Source organism: Rana temporaria, chromosome 11 (assembly GCF_905171775.1).
Source record: "Rana temporaria chromosome 11, aRanTem1.1, whole genome shotgun sequence".
Lineage (NCBI taxonomy): Eukaryota > Metazoa > Chordata > Amphibia > Anura > Ranidae > Rana > Rana temporaria.
The window spans coordinates 57,497,004-57,513,972 of NC_053499.1; the positions used below are offsets into that span (position 1 = coordinate 57,497,004).

Genomic DNA, 16,969 nt, shown 5'->3' on the forward strand with positions numbered 1-16,969 from the left:
TACAATCTGTATGCCAACATGCCAGGGGCATCCATGCGCATAGCTAGACTAGTGACTTTAGTAACCCAGGGTACCCCCTCTTCTGAGGGAACAGCAGTCAGGAGACGCCTCACAGAATGCATCTTTGCATAGTAAACACACACATTAATTATGTCACAATGAGAATGCATAAATGCACACACACTGTGGTCCCTAGCACAGACATATCACATGCACATCTAATTGGATTAGATCTAAGTACCCCCCCCATTGGTACTTGGGAGCAGTAACGCCACGGCTCCAATTCTGTTACTGTGCATTCATACACCATTCAGGAACCTGGGATCACTTCTCCCTGGTCCTGGGGATCCCTTCTCCACCAAAACTGAGGGTGACACCCTTATTTAATCAGGAATGCCACCCCCCCACATTCACACACATAAACCAAATCATAAGTACAGTATACAAAACAAAATCATAAAAATATAAAAAAAAATCAAAAGTACCCCTGCAAATTAATTTTGGTGGCGTTTGCTCCGTCTGGGCTGCCCACGGGCACGGCCACCTGGAGAATCTTCATGGGGGGGTGTTAGCAGGGGAAGGAGTATCTTCATGGGGGGGTGGGTGAGCACGGGAAGGAGGAGCCTCCCCTGGTGTCTGTCATCCTGCTGGCCTGCCCTCCAGGGCCACTGCTATCCTTGGCAGACAGACAGTGACGGCAGCCGTATTGGCCTGGCCTGCCCGGGTATTGTCCTGCACAGCCTGGGTCAGGGCAGTAACCTCCTGGGCCACGCCTGTTGTGGCGGTCTTCAGGTCCCACAAACATGTGATGAGTTGGTGGCCACATCACAGAGTGACTCCTTCATTACACCCAGGCTGTGCTCCATCTGGGTCAGAGTGACTTTTATCTGACCCAGAGTGCGGGTCTGCCGGGCATTGTCCTTCTGAAGACTGGCCGGCAGACGCTCGGCCACCCCCCTGGTCTCCTGGGTCGACATCCTGCCTGCCCCTGAGGCTTGTGGCCTGGGAGGAGGGGGGAGAGTGACCCTTGTGGGTTGCGGCCTGTTGGGGGAGGAGTGGGAGGGGCTACCCCTGATGGTGGCCTGACTGCTGCCAGCCTCTGGGGTAGGCTCTGGGGTAGCCTCAAGGGTATCCTCAAAGGTCATCATATCAGAGGCCAAAAGGACTTCCCGGCCAACTTGAAGATCTTCTTCCTCCACCCCCTCCCCCTCAACCTCCTCATGAGGGGAGGTTTGGCCACTCCCCTCCCCTGGGGAATCCTCAGCAGCCTCTTGTCCTTGGGGTGGTGCAGCAGCCTGGCCTGATGGGCCAGCAACCTCCTGGCCTGATGGGCCTGCAATCTCCTGGTCATCTGTGGAGGACACAAAACAATCACAGGTTTGAGGATCCACACACTTGGCACATCTTCCCTTCCCCCACCCACACATGCTAATCACCAGATAGAAAAACCAAAAACGTACCTGCTGGCCCCACAGGAACACCTGTCTGATATCCACGCAGGCCCACCACCTGCTCTGGCTGGAAACACCGGGCCACTGCCCATTCCTCCTCACTCAGACGGATGGGGCAGGGTCCCCCTCCTCCAGTGCCCCTGGTATGGGCAGTGATCTTAGCCACCTTGTTCCGGACCACGCTCTTCAGATCATTTATCTTTTTTTGTATGCCAGCGGGGGTCCTCGTCTCCCCCCCCCCCGCCGCATTGATCTGATCCGTAACCTTTTTTTAATATCGCCTTCCTCTGGGCCGGGGAGGTGTTTCCGGCTATCAGGCCCATGTAAATAGCGCCCATATAGGACGATGGACCTAGCAAGGATTTGCTTCTCAACCTGATTAAAATTGAGCTTCCTGCGCTTGGGTGCCATCACAGACACCACTCAGCAACAAGAAACTCACAGGACAAACAAACAAAAATACACACACAACAAACAAACAAAAACACTCACAGAAGAAACACACAAAAAGCAAAACACACAAGCAGACAGCTACTACAAATTCAAAAACAAACACGCAAAAAACAAACACAAAATACAATCAGAAAAAAACAAACACAATATACAATAAAAAAAAAAAATACACTCAGAAAAAAACAAACAGAAAATACACTTATCAGAAACAAACACCAACTACTATCTAATACTCCTCCAAAACTTCTCTATCACACACAACTCAACAACAAACACCGACAAACATTCAGAGCAGAAGCAACTTGCTCTAGGAAGGTTAACACATAGGAAGGGTAACACAGGGAAATACTTTTGCAAGGGAAGTGTGTTTGACTGGGGCTATTTATACACAGGGCAATCCTCAAACTAAGTACGCTTGACCTTTTACATATCTCACTGATTGCGCCGAGCAAAGTTCTGCACATGCCCAGTGAGCAGCAGATTCGTGCGCGCATGTGCAGTACGGCCGGCCCTTCATTTGCATGGGGTCACGGCTCATTACAATGAAGCACGCCCACTTCCTTCCCACTTGCAATAACCCCGCCTTACGCCTCGGAATTTAAGTTACGCAAGCGCAATTTTGTGCGCAAATGCGCTGTGGATACGGCAATTACGACACCAACTTAGGGCGCCGTAACTTAAATGTTTTGAGTAACTTAATTTGCGGCGCTGGCTGTGGATCTGGCCCTTGGTCTCAGTTGGAGAAATTTGCCTCCAAAATCTCTGATAACATCATTACCTTAACACTTCATAATTGCCTTCTTTTTTCCCCAATCACCGGTCTATCCACATGTCATATGAGATTGATTCACACAATATGTGTCACTTTACACTGGCTAATAGCTTTCAATTGGAAATCACCCATGATTCCCTTAGCCCCTCTCAAATCGAGAATCGACAACATATGTTTAATGGAAAAAATGTTTCACACACTACAAAACACCAATCATATTTATACTAACAAATGGTCTCCTTGGTTTGAGCATTCCTCCCTGTTCTTTAACCCTATCTAATTTCCCCTTGCTTGTCAAACTCTAGCCGATATTGTTTGATTTTTGCATGAGACATCGTTACTTCAGTCTTCAATTTTTCTACGAATATGAATAAGTACCTGTGGCCTTTAAGCGCTATTCTAATGTGTGTATTCAGACTGACTTCTTATTTGTTTTATCTCTACGTTTGTAAATGCCTTAATTGTATGGATTTGTACCACCATTTATTTCTTTAATAAAAGTTTGTAAACAAAAGAATTTTAGTGCACACAACCACAATATAATATAATTTTTTTGGTAAAAAATGCCCCAGTGGGGGGACATTAGTTAGTGCTCTGTAGAGGCAAAGGAGGAGAGGAAATACGTCATTGGTGATATTCACATGTTAGAGTAATGCCCTGGAATAATAAGTATTATTTTGGAAACTGTTATGATGTCACTACATACACAAAATCTACATACAATTTATAGCAACCTTGAAGTTAGACAAGACAAGACGAGGTGGCCGAGTGGTTAAGGCGATGGACTGCTAATCCATTGTGCTCTGCACGCGTGGGTTCGAATCCCATCCTCGTCGAGTAGTTTTTCTCCTTTATAGCCACCCAAAAGTGACTATCACATTATGGCCTCATACACATGGGCATTTCAAAAAGCGAGCTGTAAAGCCAGTACCGTTAAAAACTGCGATTTTATCTGTGCTTTGCATTGGCGTCAATGCGCGTTTAGCCCCGCTAGCTTTAAGCCACGTTTCTATGCCTCTATTCAAAATCAATGGTTCCCCCTCCTGGACCATACCAGGCCACATACCCTCAACATTTTGGGGTGGGGGCGCTCGCTTGTACCCCCCTTTTCCTGACCTTACGGGCTGTTTGCTCGGAAAAGGGTCCAGTATCGTCTTGGGGGGGAACCCTGTGCTATTTTTTTTTAAATAAATTTTGGCAGGGTTCCTCTTCGAGATTCTCAAGTCACCCTGCAAGTCAGATCATCTTTCCATAGGGGAAAAAAAGCTAAAAAACACCACTGTAAAGACGTCCGTGTGTATGAGGCCTTAAAGGGTAAGTTCACCCTTCATAACATGTTACACCCATATTTAGGGTGTAACATGTTATGAATGCACCAGCCTCAACACCACCCTTGTGACAGCAGACCAAGAATTTTCTCTGTGTCTGCTGCCACAAAACGTGCCTGTGCGGGACTCTGCCCACCCAGGCATCTCACTCATTCACATTCCAGCTTTTGTGGCTGTCAGCTTGTAGTTTTCAATTAAAGCGGTTCTCCACCCTAAAGTGGAGTCCCGCTGATCGGAACCCTCCCCCCCTCCGGTGTCACATTTGACACCTTTCAGGGGGGAGGGGGGTGCAGACACCTGTCTAAAGACAGGTATTTGCACCCACACGATACGGGCGAAAGACAGGCATTCCGTCACATCCCGTCTGTCGCCCGTTGTGTGCTGGGAACACTCGGCTCCCAGCACACAGCGTGTGAGCCAATCGGCGGGCGCAGCGCGACTCGCGCATGCGCCGTAGGGAACCGGGCAGTGAAGCCGCAGCGCTTCACTTCCTGGTTCCCTCAGCGTGGATGGCGGGGGGAGCAGCAGAGTGACGAGCGATCGCTCGTGCTCTGCTGCGATCGGCGCTGGACTCCAGGACAGGTAAGTGTCCTATTATTAAAAGTCAGCAGCTGCAGTATTTGTAGCTGCTGGCTTTTAATATTTTGTTCCCATGGCACATCCGCTTTAACTTCCCTTCCTCCTATGCCTGGCATCTGGGTCTCTGGTGTTACCTTTCCCCCACCAATGTCCTTCAGACCCAAATCCAAGGCCTTCCCTTTGCTTAGTAACAATCCCAATATTTGGCCTTTTGTTCAGCAGGCAATGAGAGATTGAGAATATTAGTTTGGACAACACAGGTTCCAATAATTTATCTAAAACACAGAAAAAAAACCTATAAAATCTCTTTAACTACTTGCTTACTGGGCACATATACTCCCTTCCTGCCCAGGTGAAATTTCAGCTTCCGGCACTGCGTCGTTTTAACTGACAATTGCACGGTCGTGCGACGTGGCTCCCAAACAAAATTGACGTCCTTTTTTCCCCACAAATTGAGCTTTCTTTTGGTGGTATTTGATCACCTCTGCAGTTTTTCTTTTTTGTGCTATAAACAAAAAAATTGCGAAAATTTTGAAAAAAAAAAACACAATATTTTTTACTTTTTGCTATAATAAATATCCTAATAAAAAAAAAAAAAAAAAAAAAAAAAAGTTTAGGCCGATACGTATTCTACATTTTTTTGCAATGGGGACACGTTGTATGCCAACCCTGTACCTGGGGGGGGGGGGGGGGGGCGGTGCAGCGTAAAAGTCCAGCACCAGCCCTGCTCACACCCGAAACCTTTACTTAAAAGTATACCGTATAGTCAATATGTGTGACGTAGAGCCGGTTCACACTACTGCAACCTGGGGGGCGCCCCAAGTAGGAGGACATGTCAAATTACATGTTAGTCAATGAGAGTCGTCTTAATGCACACTACTGAAGTCGCTGTGACTTCAGGAAAGGTTCTTGTACTACTTCAAGGCGACTTCTAGGTGACTTGTACCCATTGATTTCAATGGAAGTCGCCTCCAAGTCAGATCCCCTGTCTTAACTGAAGCAACTTTCCAGGAAGAGAGACTCCCTCCCACAGAGATGAATGTTGTTTGATTGGCCACAGCCAAAGTTGCCTGTCCTGGAGGCGACTTGAAGTCACCTTGTAAGTCGCCCCAAATCGCGCTAAAGTCACCTCGCAAAGTCGCGCACAAAGTCGTGTTGCCCCTGTGTGAATCGGCTCTAAGGAGAAATTGTAGACGAGGTGGTGATTTTCAAAAAGTGGCAAAGAAACTTTGATACCAGATTAAAAAACAGGGGATACAGTCATGCCTGCTTTAAAAAAAAGGCAGATAAAGCTTATAAACAAGAAAATAATTCTCAAATTTTTTCTAGCAAGTCCAAAAAGCCACTTCAATAAGGTGAGAGTACTCTAGACCAGTGGTCATCAACCCTGTCCTCAGGGCCCACTAACAGGCCAGGTTTTATATATTACCTTGGGGAGATGCAGACTAGAATACTGCAATCACTGAGCAGCAAATGATATCACCTGTGATGTATTTAAGTTATCTTGCAAACCTGGCCTGTTAGTGGGCCCTGAGGACAGGGTTGATGACCACTGCTCTAGACAACATCAATAAGAAAGTTTTTGAGCAAATTTTGGCCATTTCCAACAGCTGATTCCACTATTAGTAAACCTATCAAACCCTATCTGGAAATTACTTATAAAACGGGCGCCTTCTCTTAACTACTTCAGATCCAAGCTATAGCCGAAAGGCGGCTACAGCGCAGACCTAATTTGCCAGGAGGGCGTCCATGAACGGCCTCCCGTGCTCGAGCGGCCTGCGTGCCCTGTGATCAGCAAGTCAATGAAACTCGGCTGATCACAGATCGGAGTGACCCCAACCCCAAATCCCGACCCCATACCACGTGATCAGCTGTCAGCTGATCAATTTGGATTGGGGCGGGGGGGCGAGACAGGGATGTCCCCTGTCACCCCTCCTCTTTGCCATTGCAATTGAGCCTCTGGCCACTGCTCTCAGATCTACCGCTCAGGTGAGGGGCTTTAGAAGAGGTGACTTAGAAGAAAAAATTGCATTATATGCAGACGGCCACCTGTTATTTCTGGGGGATACGCGGAACTCCTTTCGGAAAGCTATGAACATCATTAATAGATTCGGCCAAATTTCCGGACTTGAGATAAATTGGGAAAAATCCAGCCTTTTGCCAGTAGACCCTCTGACAGGCCCCCTGCCTGAGGAGGTGGCCCAGATTCAAGTGGTGGATAAATTCAAATACTTGGGCATAAATATCTCCAGAGACCTTCAACATTACATTGCAGACATTATAGATCCGTGAAGGAATTTGGCTCATGTATGGAGGCATGAGGTTGCCAACATCTCTGTATCAATTGAAAAAGATGAATACCTCTAAATGAAGTGAGATTTTTCGGGCAACCAAAAAATGATTGTGACAACTAGGTCATAAAAATATAAATTTTAATACATTAGTTCAAAGCATAAACATTTCATAATGACAACATTATTTAAAAAATGAAAAATGAAAAATTTCCGGATTGAAAAAATTGTTACTGCTAGAGGATCACCACACACCCCAGGACTAGGCTAAGGGTATAGGTGATCATTTATCCGACGCGTTTCAGATGTCTCAGTAATACATCTTTCTTCAGGGAACAGAAAGCAGTAAAAGTTTTCCTAAAATTCGGCCAAATTTCCGGACTTGAGATAAATTGGGAAAAATCCAGCCTTTTGCCAGTAGACCCTCTGACAGGCCCCCTGCCTGAGGAGGTGGCCCAGATTCAAGTGGTGGATAAATTCAAATACTTGGGCATAAATATCTCCAGAGACCTTCAACATTACATTGCAGACATTATAGATCCGTTACTGGTTAAATTTAGGGGGGAAATAAAAGTGTTGAAACGCCAGCCAATATTTGTGGCAGGCCGCTGTAATCGAATTAAAATTATTTGGATGCCGCAACTCCTCTATGTATTACATAATTCACAAACCTGGCTGTATAAAAAGTGGTTTCAGAGAATAGATACCCTGTGGCCTGGCAAGAATCGGCTTAAGCACTTTGCAGCTACAGAAACAGGAGGGAGGAGTGGCGCTTCCACACCCCTTTAGCTACTTTCTCGCTTCACAACTTCAGTATATGGGGGGGTTGTAACCTAGATGGGGGAGAGGTAGGAAGAAAGATACTTTTACAGAACACCCCACATGATTCAATAGTTGAAGCCCTGGAGGCAGGTTCTTTTCCCTCAGGACTTCCCACTCTGAATCTAATGATGAGAGTGTGGAATACAGTGAAGGGAATATTGAAGAATAGAGGACTTAAGGAGTATATCCCCCTATGGGAGAATAGTAGATTGGGGGAATTGCAGAAGATGGGGCAGCAAGGGAATGGGAGAGATACAGAATAAAACTTATCACTCAGATATATCAAGAGGGTACCTTAAAAACCTTTCAGGAATTGAGAGACCAATTTGTCCTGCCGTATAATTTTTTATTTAGATACCTTCAGGTTAGACATGCATTGGAGGAGCAGTTTAGAGAGAAGACCCTAGAATGGAGTACAATTCCAATACTTCAAAAGATAATTAATGCAGAAACAGGGAAGGGCTTAATTTAAAAAATATACCCACATATAAATAAAGGGAGAATGGGAGTGATAGAGGCCTCTACATATAAGAAAAAAAAGGGAAAAACGTGGAAAATATTTTTGAAATACAATGGAATACTTGAACATGCCTCTCTGGAATCGTTGTCCCCCTCCCGGAGGATGTCACACCTGTATTTATTATATAGAACCTGTTATACCCCTTCTTCTAAACTCTTCCAGTTTGGTCGTCAACCGAATGCAAGATGCCCTAGGTGTGGGGACTTAGAGGGGGATATAATCCACATGTTCTGGAGATGCCTGACTGCCGAGACTGGACGGAGATGACTAGATCCATTGACCGGGTGTTTGGAACGTCCACTGGGTGGGAGGTGAAACATTGCTTACTGGGATTAGTAGAGGGAGTGAGAAACCCAGGAAACACTCAGGTGCTCTGAGAAGTTTATTCCAAGCAAGGAAACTGATTGCCTTGAACCTCCGTCCAGTAGAGAGTGGATAAATAGTATGAATGTGGTAATCCTCAAAGAGAACTCGGTATATATCGGTATATTTAAAATAGGAAGATACTGCGCAGGTCTAATATGTGAAATAGTGATGACACTATAAAAAAAATATGTGAAAAATAATAAATTAAAAAAAAAAAAATGCTGCTGCAACTTATATGTAAGATACACACACAAATACAATATAAAAAGAAAAGCTGCGGTGCAAATTGAATCAACATAAATAATCAATTATGTTTAAAGTACACAAAAATCCCAGTGCAAAACTGAAAAAAGATTAGTGCAAAAGTCCATATAAGATGTATCACAGAGGATTGCAAGAAGTGACAGGAAGTTCTCCGAATGGGTGAAGCAAAATATCCAGGTAAGAATCTTGTGAATCAGATGACAAATCCACCACCACTTATGTACCAACTGCTTACCAGAGCAAGAATAAAATCAGGCATGTATAACATGGGTCAATAAGGTTCCTGGATAAACTGCCACTCTCTCTCCTGTATCACCAATCCTCTATGTCAGACCAACTTTCTCCATAGATGCGACCTCCTCCATGTGTTCACCAGCTCAAATTTCATGAATCGGGTTTACATCCACTTTAAGAATCGTAGTTACTAGGTAAAAGTAATTTCAAAACTGTAGACCAATTCACAGCAAACAGGTACATTTGCATGTGGAAAATGTGATGTTTATATTTATGAATATATATATATATATATATATATATATATATATATATATATATATATATATATATATATATATATATATATATCCACTCTCTAAAACACAGAGTTACTTGTCAAACTGTAGGATTGGTATATTTGGCCAACTGCCTCTGTGGAAGCTTTTACATAGGCAAGACCAAACGTCCATTCTATAAACGAATTCTGGAAAACAGTTCATGAGATATATATGAAAGTGTCGGGAATAGAGAGGAATCTAAATATAGATATTGTCAGAACATTTGGGAATAAAATAATATACATATAGGCCTTATATTATGCATATTATATATTTTTCATATTTTCTACATTTGTATGTATTTGGCATAAGAGAAACCATTTTGTCTTTAAAGTTGAATCACAGTTCAAAGCCAATGAATAAGGCCTTGTTACCAGAATGGTTTTATGTCTTACAGGGAGGCTGTATAAGCCTTGTCTGTCCCATCTCCAAGATTATAACTCAAAGGTTTAGACACTTCGTAAAATAAACAAGATATCCTTGTTTCGAGGAAGCCTGAAAACCTAAATTATTTTTTTTAGAATAAGCTACGAAACTATAGGGATTATTAAAATTTCCTGTTATATGGTATATCTTAAAAAATATTGTTTCTTTTATAATATGGTTACAGTATATCTATGTGTTAGTAATGCGTTAGTAATTCATATATGAACCCATTTATGCACATATATAGATTAGTATTAGGGAGTTGCAAACATGGTATTATATTAGTGGGATAGCATTAGAAACTGCTTAAACTTACATTCCAGTAATTAGTTTCAAGAAATTTCCCAAACCATTAGCTAATGGTGCGGGGTAGTGTTGATCATAAACATTATCTCAACTATAAATTTAAGAACACATGTTTTGACAGTATTTAACAAATAATGGTATTTCACCAAGCTAGGGGCAAAGATCACGTCAATCAACATTAGAAACATTAGAAATTATTCCTGATATAAGACTGCCCCTACAAGTTAAAAATTACATTGTTCAAGATGGCTGTATACTTGGTTGCTATGGCAACCTACCTTAGCATAGCATCATTTGACGTCATCAATTACACAGCTGTGACATACACTTCTTGGTGTGTTAAAAAGGTGTTACAAAAAGGAAGTGGGAAAGCTGAAGGGATCTCTCTCGGGGCTCTACATCTGAATGAGGCTGGAAGGAGGAGATCTTGAAACGCAAACATGTAGGGGGTTAGGAGTCTTATGAGACTCATCATTACCTTATGGGAAACTTCTCAAACAGACAGTACTCTTAACTACTGGTAATGTATTTTTTTGTTTATTTACCTGTTATGTAATTAAAGTCTGGTTGAGCATATGCTTGACTAATCCAATCTATTGTTAGAACAGTTTTGGAGTGATGTGAATTCTAACTGCAGTATGAATTGGTTTCACTTCTAAACAAGGGAGCTATATATATTATATATATATATATACAGTATATATATATATATATATATATATATATATATATATATATATATATATATATATATATATATTTGTCATATATCCTAATACTAACTTCAGAGTTTTAGAATTTGATTAGTTATAGTCTATGTTAAATCATTGGTTCATTTTAAATTTAACATAAGCCTTGATCGTATTGCCAAGCTGTATGCATAATATTACATTTTGTTTATGCATTTAAGAGGGTAAGAGAAGGTCTGTTTGTTTTTGAGGAGAGATAACATAATGTAAACAAGAGTATTTACATAAAGCCGTGAAGTCATGAAAAGACATTTCACAAGTTACCAAGTTTAAAATATATTGAACTGTGAATATACCTTGTCATATAGAGTTTGCATAGAAATGTAAATAATATTATCTGAACATTAACCATCATTTATCTCTGATTGTATAAGTATATCAATTATTTGTTTTATCACAAAATACACCTGATTAAAATTTTTGCACTGTATCTTTAGTTAATAAATATATATGTTTTAAATATTCATTTGTGTTACTTGCCTTCAAACTAGCACGGATAAAGAACTTAGAATGTCTTGTTTGATATTGTAGGAAGTTGTAAATCTCCCAAATCAAAGATTTGCATATTTCCATGAATACAATACTATTTTAATATTTCAGTATAAACATTCGGACAATATGTCATTACTATCTCTGATATGAAAAGTATTAAGAAGGGTATTTTTCATCATATGACATCAGCAGCTAGAACAATAGCTCGCAAATGGAGATAAAATAAAAGCACAAACATTGCAGATTGGATATGTGAGGTGAACGAAATATATGGAAAGACAGATAAGAAAAGAAGGACATACAAATAGTCAAATGCCAAAATTATGGCAAAAATGGGATGAATTTCGGCTCTCAAAAGAATATTCATAAATGGAAAATTAGGAAGAATATGAAGGGGAAATGTAAATGAAATATAAAAAGAGTATATGGAAAGGGAGAGAATAGGGGGGTTATGGGGTGTTTTTTTTTCTGTTGTTGGATGAATGGGTGCGAGGATAAATGGGAATTGAAGATAGAAGATCATATGTAGATACATGTAGTAGGAAATTTTGTTTAAATGGTAATGAGGTTTATGGATATTAATCAAGATTCTGTATATTGAAGAATGAGCAGGAACAGATACATAATGTGATAGAATACTGTTTAAATGTTAAACTGTTTTGTAATTAAGAAAATGAACCAATAAAAATAAATTGAAAACATTCTATAAAACGTATAAAGGACCATAAATGCCTCATGGATAGGCTATAAGCCAACATGTTTGCTCACAACATGACTTTGACATACATATGGTTGCATTTATGGCCTTTGAGCATGTACCCATGCATGCAAGAGATGTAAGCATTCACCAAACTTTATTACAGCTAGAAACTTGTTGGATCTATAATTTAAATGCTACTACTTACCCAGGTTTTAATGAATATTTAAGCTTCAAGCCGTTTTTGTTACTCACACTCTGTTATAAATATATAATGCTCTTTTGCTTTTTGCCTTTCCCCTCTTCGTGTTCCATCATGCACTTAATTCCACTGCTGCCATTGGATGATTATTGAATAGGTGATATATGACATTCAATGATCTGTAATATGGATGATCTGAAATTTAGACTTTTTTATGTCATAAGTATTGCCTTGTTACATGCCGTTTATATTTAAGCAAATATTATTGTAGTTGCACAATTTTGAATGTTGTAATGTGCCTTAGTTTTGTATTCACTCTGTCCAAATGCTGTACACAGACTGGAGGTTCATCAGTTTATTTGGAGTGTGCAGCCCTTTCAGCTTGCCTGATGACATTATGACTGTTACTTGTATCGTCTGCAGTGGGGGGTGTTAGGCATTACGTGCGACTGCATTTGAGCAGGACTCAGTCCTGGCAGTGCCTGTTTGTGTCACCCCCATTGTACCAATAGGCTTCCATTCGGGACCTCTCCCTTATCTGGGTTTGATCCTGTATGTATATCCATCTGGATTTAGGTACACCGATTCTTTGGACTTGGTATCTCCCTCAATGACCGGGTAACGGCCTGGGATCTCCGGCATGTCAGCTGTTGGAGAGTGAGGATGACCATTGCAGTTTCTTACTATGGCATGCGGTAACTCTGCAGATACATTTGAGGTGTACTTTGTTGCTGCCTTATGTTATTTCTAGCTGCACTTTGAGCTTGAGCAGTGTTGTTGTCAGTGTAACATTCCTGATCAACATTGTTTGGTGCATATGTATTAAGTCTGCTATAAATTTTCTTCTTCTTGCTAGTCAAATCTTTTTGCCCAGCACACTTTTTGATAGCTATGAAATGACTTAGGATGTGACTATTTCCATGCATTATTCATAACTGACTGCATGGATAGCATGTAGACTGCAGTTATTATCTAATCATGGATTTCTATGTATGTATACTTCTACTATGGAAATACAACAGATATATTATGGTAGGTCATCTTCCCGTCCATCACCGCTGACGTGCTTGTTGTGTGATCGTCTTCAGCCTCGGGAGCCGCCAGAAACTACTGACCTCCACCGCTGCCCAGCTGAACTACAGGAGCCCAAGCTACTTATGCCATGCACATTATATCTCACCAAAATGTGAGAGTTGATCTTACTTTTATTAAACTTTGAATTTTAACTGACATACTGCACTTAGGCCTCATACACACAATAGATTAAACAGAGGACAACGGTCTGATGGACCGTTTTCATCGGTCAATACCGATCGTGTGTGGGCCCCATAGGTTAGTAGGCACAACCATTGGTTAAAAATCCACGCATGCTCAGAATCAAATCGACGCATGCTTGGAAGCATTGAACTTCGTTTTTTTTCAGCACGTCGATGTGTTTTACGTCACCGCATTCTGACACGATCGGTTTTTGAACCGATGGTGTGTAGGCGCGACGGACCATCAGTCAGCTTCATCGGTTAACCGATGACAACGGTCCTTCAGACCGTTCTCATCGGATGGACTGATCGTGTGTACGAGGCTTTAGAGTGGCACCGCTTCTCTCCCTCTCACCCTAATCCACACAGTAGCTTTTGCCCTCTACAGCTGGCTGTCCACACCGATACAGAACCTCTAAATCCTGGTTTGGTCTAAGCAGTAAATTAACTTTGCCTACTGGCACAACTGAACCTTGAAACCATTTCCATATCGCACTAGCTGCATTTCTAGCGCTCCATCTTTTTTTTTTTAAATCATCTTTCTTTAACTGCAGTTGCTGTGTTATGATAATATTTTTGATGATGGTTACTGCATTACTATCTGGCACCTTTGCAGTGTTCCTTGTTAACACTTCGGGGCTAGGTTAGCCCCGAATTGGACATATCTGTGGATTGTCCAATGATTTGTTACATATTGAAAACCTATATATGTATTGTATCTTTTAAACCTGGACCTCTTGTGTCCCCTGTGGTCGCATAGCGCCTCCCTTTCACTAGTTTTGAACAATTAGCTAATCATATCAGTGGTTTGCTATACAATATCCTAATGAATATTTCTTAAATATATATATATGACTCTGTTTCTATCAAAGTCTTGAGAAAAGTGGTGATCTGTAAATCCCCCGAAGAAGCCAACCCTGGTGAAACATGTTGGGATCAAACACCACGTTTTGACCATCTACGTCTTGTAAACTAATGATCGATGATATGATATGTATAAAATATAAATGTATTTTTAGTGAACCCATTTTTAAACTCTATGTGAATAAACTTAATTTGTTTTATATGTAAAGTGGTTATCTATGACTTTTGGCACGACTATGATCCCACACAATGCCCTGTTGCTCCATATATACTCAAATGGGTATGAGGTGTCGGCTATAACACTGTCACCCAACTGCTACCCATAATTATGGTACAACATGTTATGAATGCGCCTTTGCACTGAAAACTGAGCGATCGAACATCGCTAGGTTTTCAGAGCTCTGTGAGCAGAGAGCGGCAGACTGTCAGTCACAGCTCTCTGTTCATCTCCCTCCACACTCACTGGAGTGCTAAGCTGTGGAGGGGGAAGAGCAGGTCGTCTCAGGCTCTCAGCGAGCCGCTGAGACAGTTGTCAGTCCAGGCACCTCACAGATCCATACTTACATCGTCAGGATGACGCGGTCCCTGGACTGATACCCGTGAGGTCAGCAGAGAGCAGACTTCAGTCCGCTCTCTGCTAAAAATGGGTCACAGGAGTGCAAAACTAATTGCACTCCTTTGATCCATAACAAGCTTTGGCTCTACTTCTTTAAATCTAAATGCAGATCTCAAGCTAAAAGTAACAGGATAAAAACAAAGGGCCAGATCCTCAAAAGAGATACGCAGGCGGATCTGCTGTTCCGCCTGCGTATCCCTGTTTCTATCTTTGGAACTGATCCACAGAATCAGTTTCCAATAGATAGGCAGAAGATCCGACATGTGTAAGGGACTTACACTGCCGGATCTTAGGATGCAGTACCGCATCCGCCGCTGGGGGCATTTCGAGTCGAAATGCCGCTTCGGGTATGCAAATTAGCACTTACGGAGATCCACAAAGCTTTTCAGCTTCGTTTTTACTCCGTAAGTTTTAAGTTGCATGTGTAAAATTAGGGCTGCTTTTACAAAGTGTAAACTGTTTACACCTTGTAAAAGTAGACCCTTCTTTCTCACGACGCTGTTTTTTTTTTTATTATTTATTTTTTGCCCGCTGTAACTTTTTTTTTCCCCGATGCAACTTTTTTTACCCGGCGCGATTCACAAAACTCGGCGTAACGTAAAATCGCGCAAAGCACGTCGGGAAAATGATGTCGGGAGCATGCGCAGTACGTCCGGCGCGGGAGCGCGCCTAATTTAAATGGGACTCGCCCCATTTGAATAGGAACGCCTTGCGCCGGCCGGATTTAAGTTACACAGCCGAAAATTTCTAGGTAAGTGCTTTGTGGATCGGGCACTTAGGTAGAAATTTTCCAGCAGTGTAACTTAAATGGGAATTTTTAACTTACGGCGGCTGGCTGTGGATCTGGCCCAAAGAGCCCATCAAAAGATGAAATAAAACCAGCAACAGTTGCATTAATCTGTGTCTTTAACATTTGCCTAGGGTTCAAAATTAGAAGTCTTTTCATTTACATCACATCTGGTATTATCATAGCAAACTTTATCTAAGAGTAACCTTTGAGGTGGCTTTTGCTGCCTTCTGCAATTTAAAAAGCTTAGTGCATACCAATTTTTCCAGGCAAAAATTAATACATTAAAATTACTTGATTTACTTCATCTCTGTGGCCAATCCTTATTAGAAAAGCTCAACTCAGTTACAGTACTCAGAAAAAAAAAAGAAGAGTAGTTGTGGCAAAATGTGCGTATTTACATACTCAGTAATCAGCCTTATCTACAAAGGCCTACGGCTAACATATGTTAGCTGTCTGTACTGAAATAAACTTTTTCCATTTTCCCATTGGCATTGTAAGGGGGCAAAAACAACAGAATGGAGATGCATTTTTAAAGCACCTCAGCCACCTGCCAAAACCAGGCAACTGCCTACTAACAGCCCCATACTCATTTCCGCAGTCAAGAAGCTGTGGGCAGCCCAAAAAAAGGGGTATATCACCTGCCTCTGTGCCCCATAGAGGTGAAATGAGGCTGTGATGCAACCGCTGTGCAACTGCATCCAGCAAGAGCGATTGCAGCATGGTGATGAGGGATTTCAGTGTGAAATCCTACAAACAGGCATGCAGGAGACAGAATATCTTCTCCTGATTCCCTAACTGCAGGCCAGTCACTGCTGACAATGCCATCCAGCAGCTAGGCCCTAGTCAAAACATAGTTCTTTAAAGCTGATCTCCAGGTTTTTCTTTCACTTTTAAATTGTTTATTTGACCCAAGCGGGTCCAAACAAACCATTTCCTTCACAAACATTTGCATTGGCTTTAGGTGCTGTATGAACTGTATTGTAGCTTCAACTACCTCCTTCGGGGGGGAAATGCTACAGTCAGATGCCTGTGTCCCCTGCTTGAACAGAGTTGGTGATTTTTCAGTGCAGAAAATCTAACCCCTGCCTTATAATGACCCATAGTTTGTTTAGTGTGCCGATCAGGCTCGATCACTATGGGGAGTAGTGTGGGTGATGCTGCAACCACTGCA

General features: G+C 41.9%; 1 non-coding gene across 1 annotated transcript; it reads left to right on the forward strand.

Moving 5' to 3' along the window:
• The first annotated feature begins 3,430 nt into the window (after positions 1-3,430).
• Positions 3,431-3,512, forward strand: TRNAS-GCU. The gene has a single exon. It is a non-coding gene; the product is annotated as a tRNA-Ser (tRNA).
• The last annotated feature ends 13,457 nt before the right edge of the window (positions 3,513-16,969 follow it).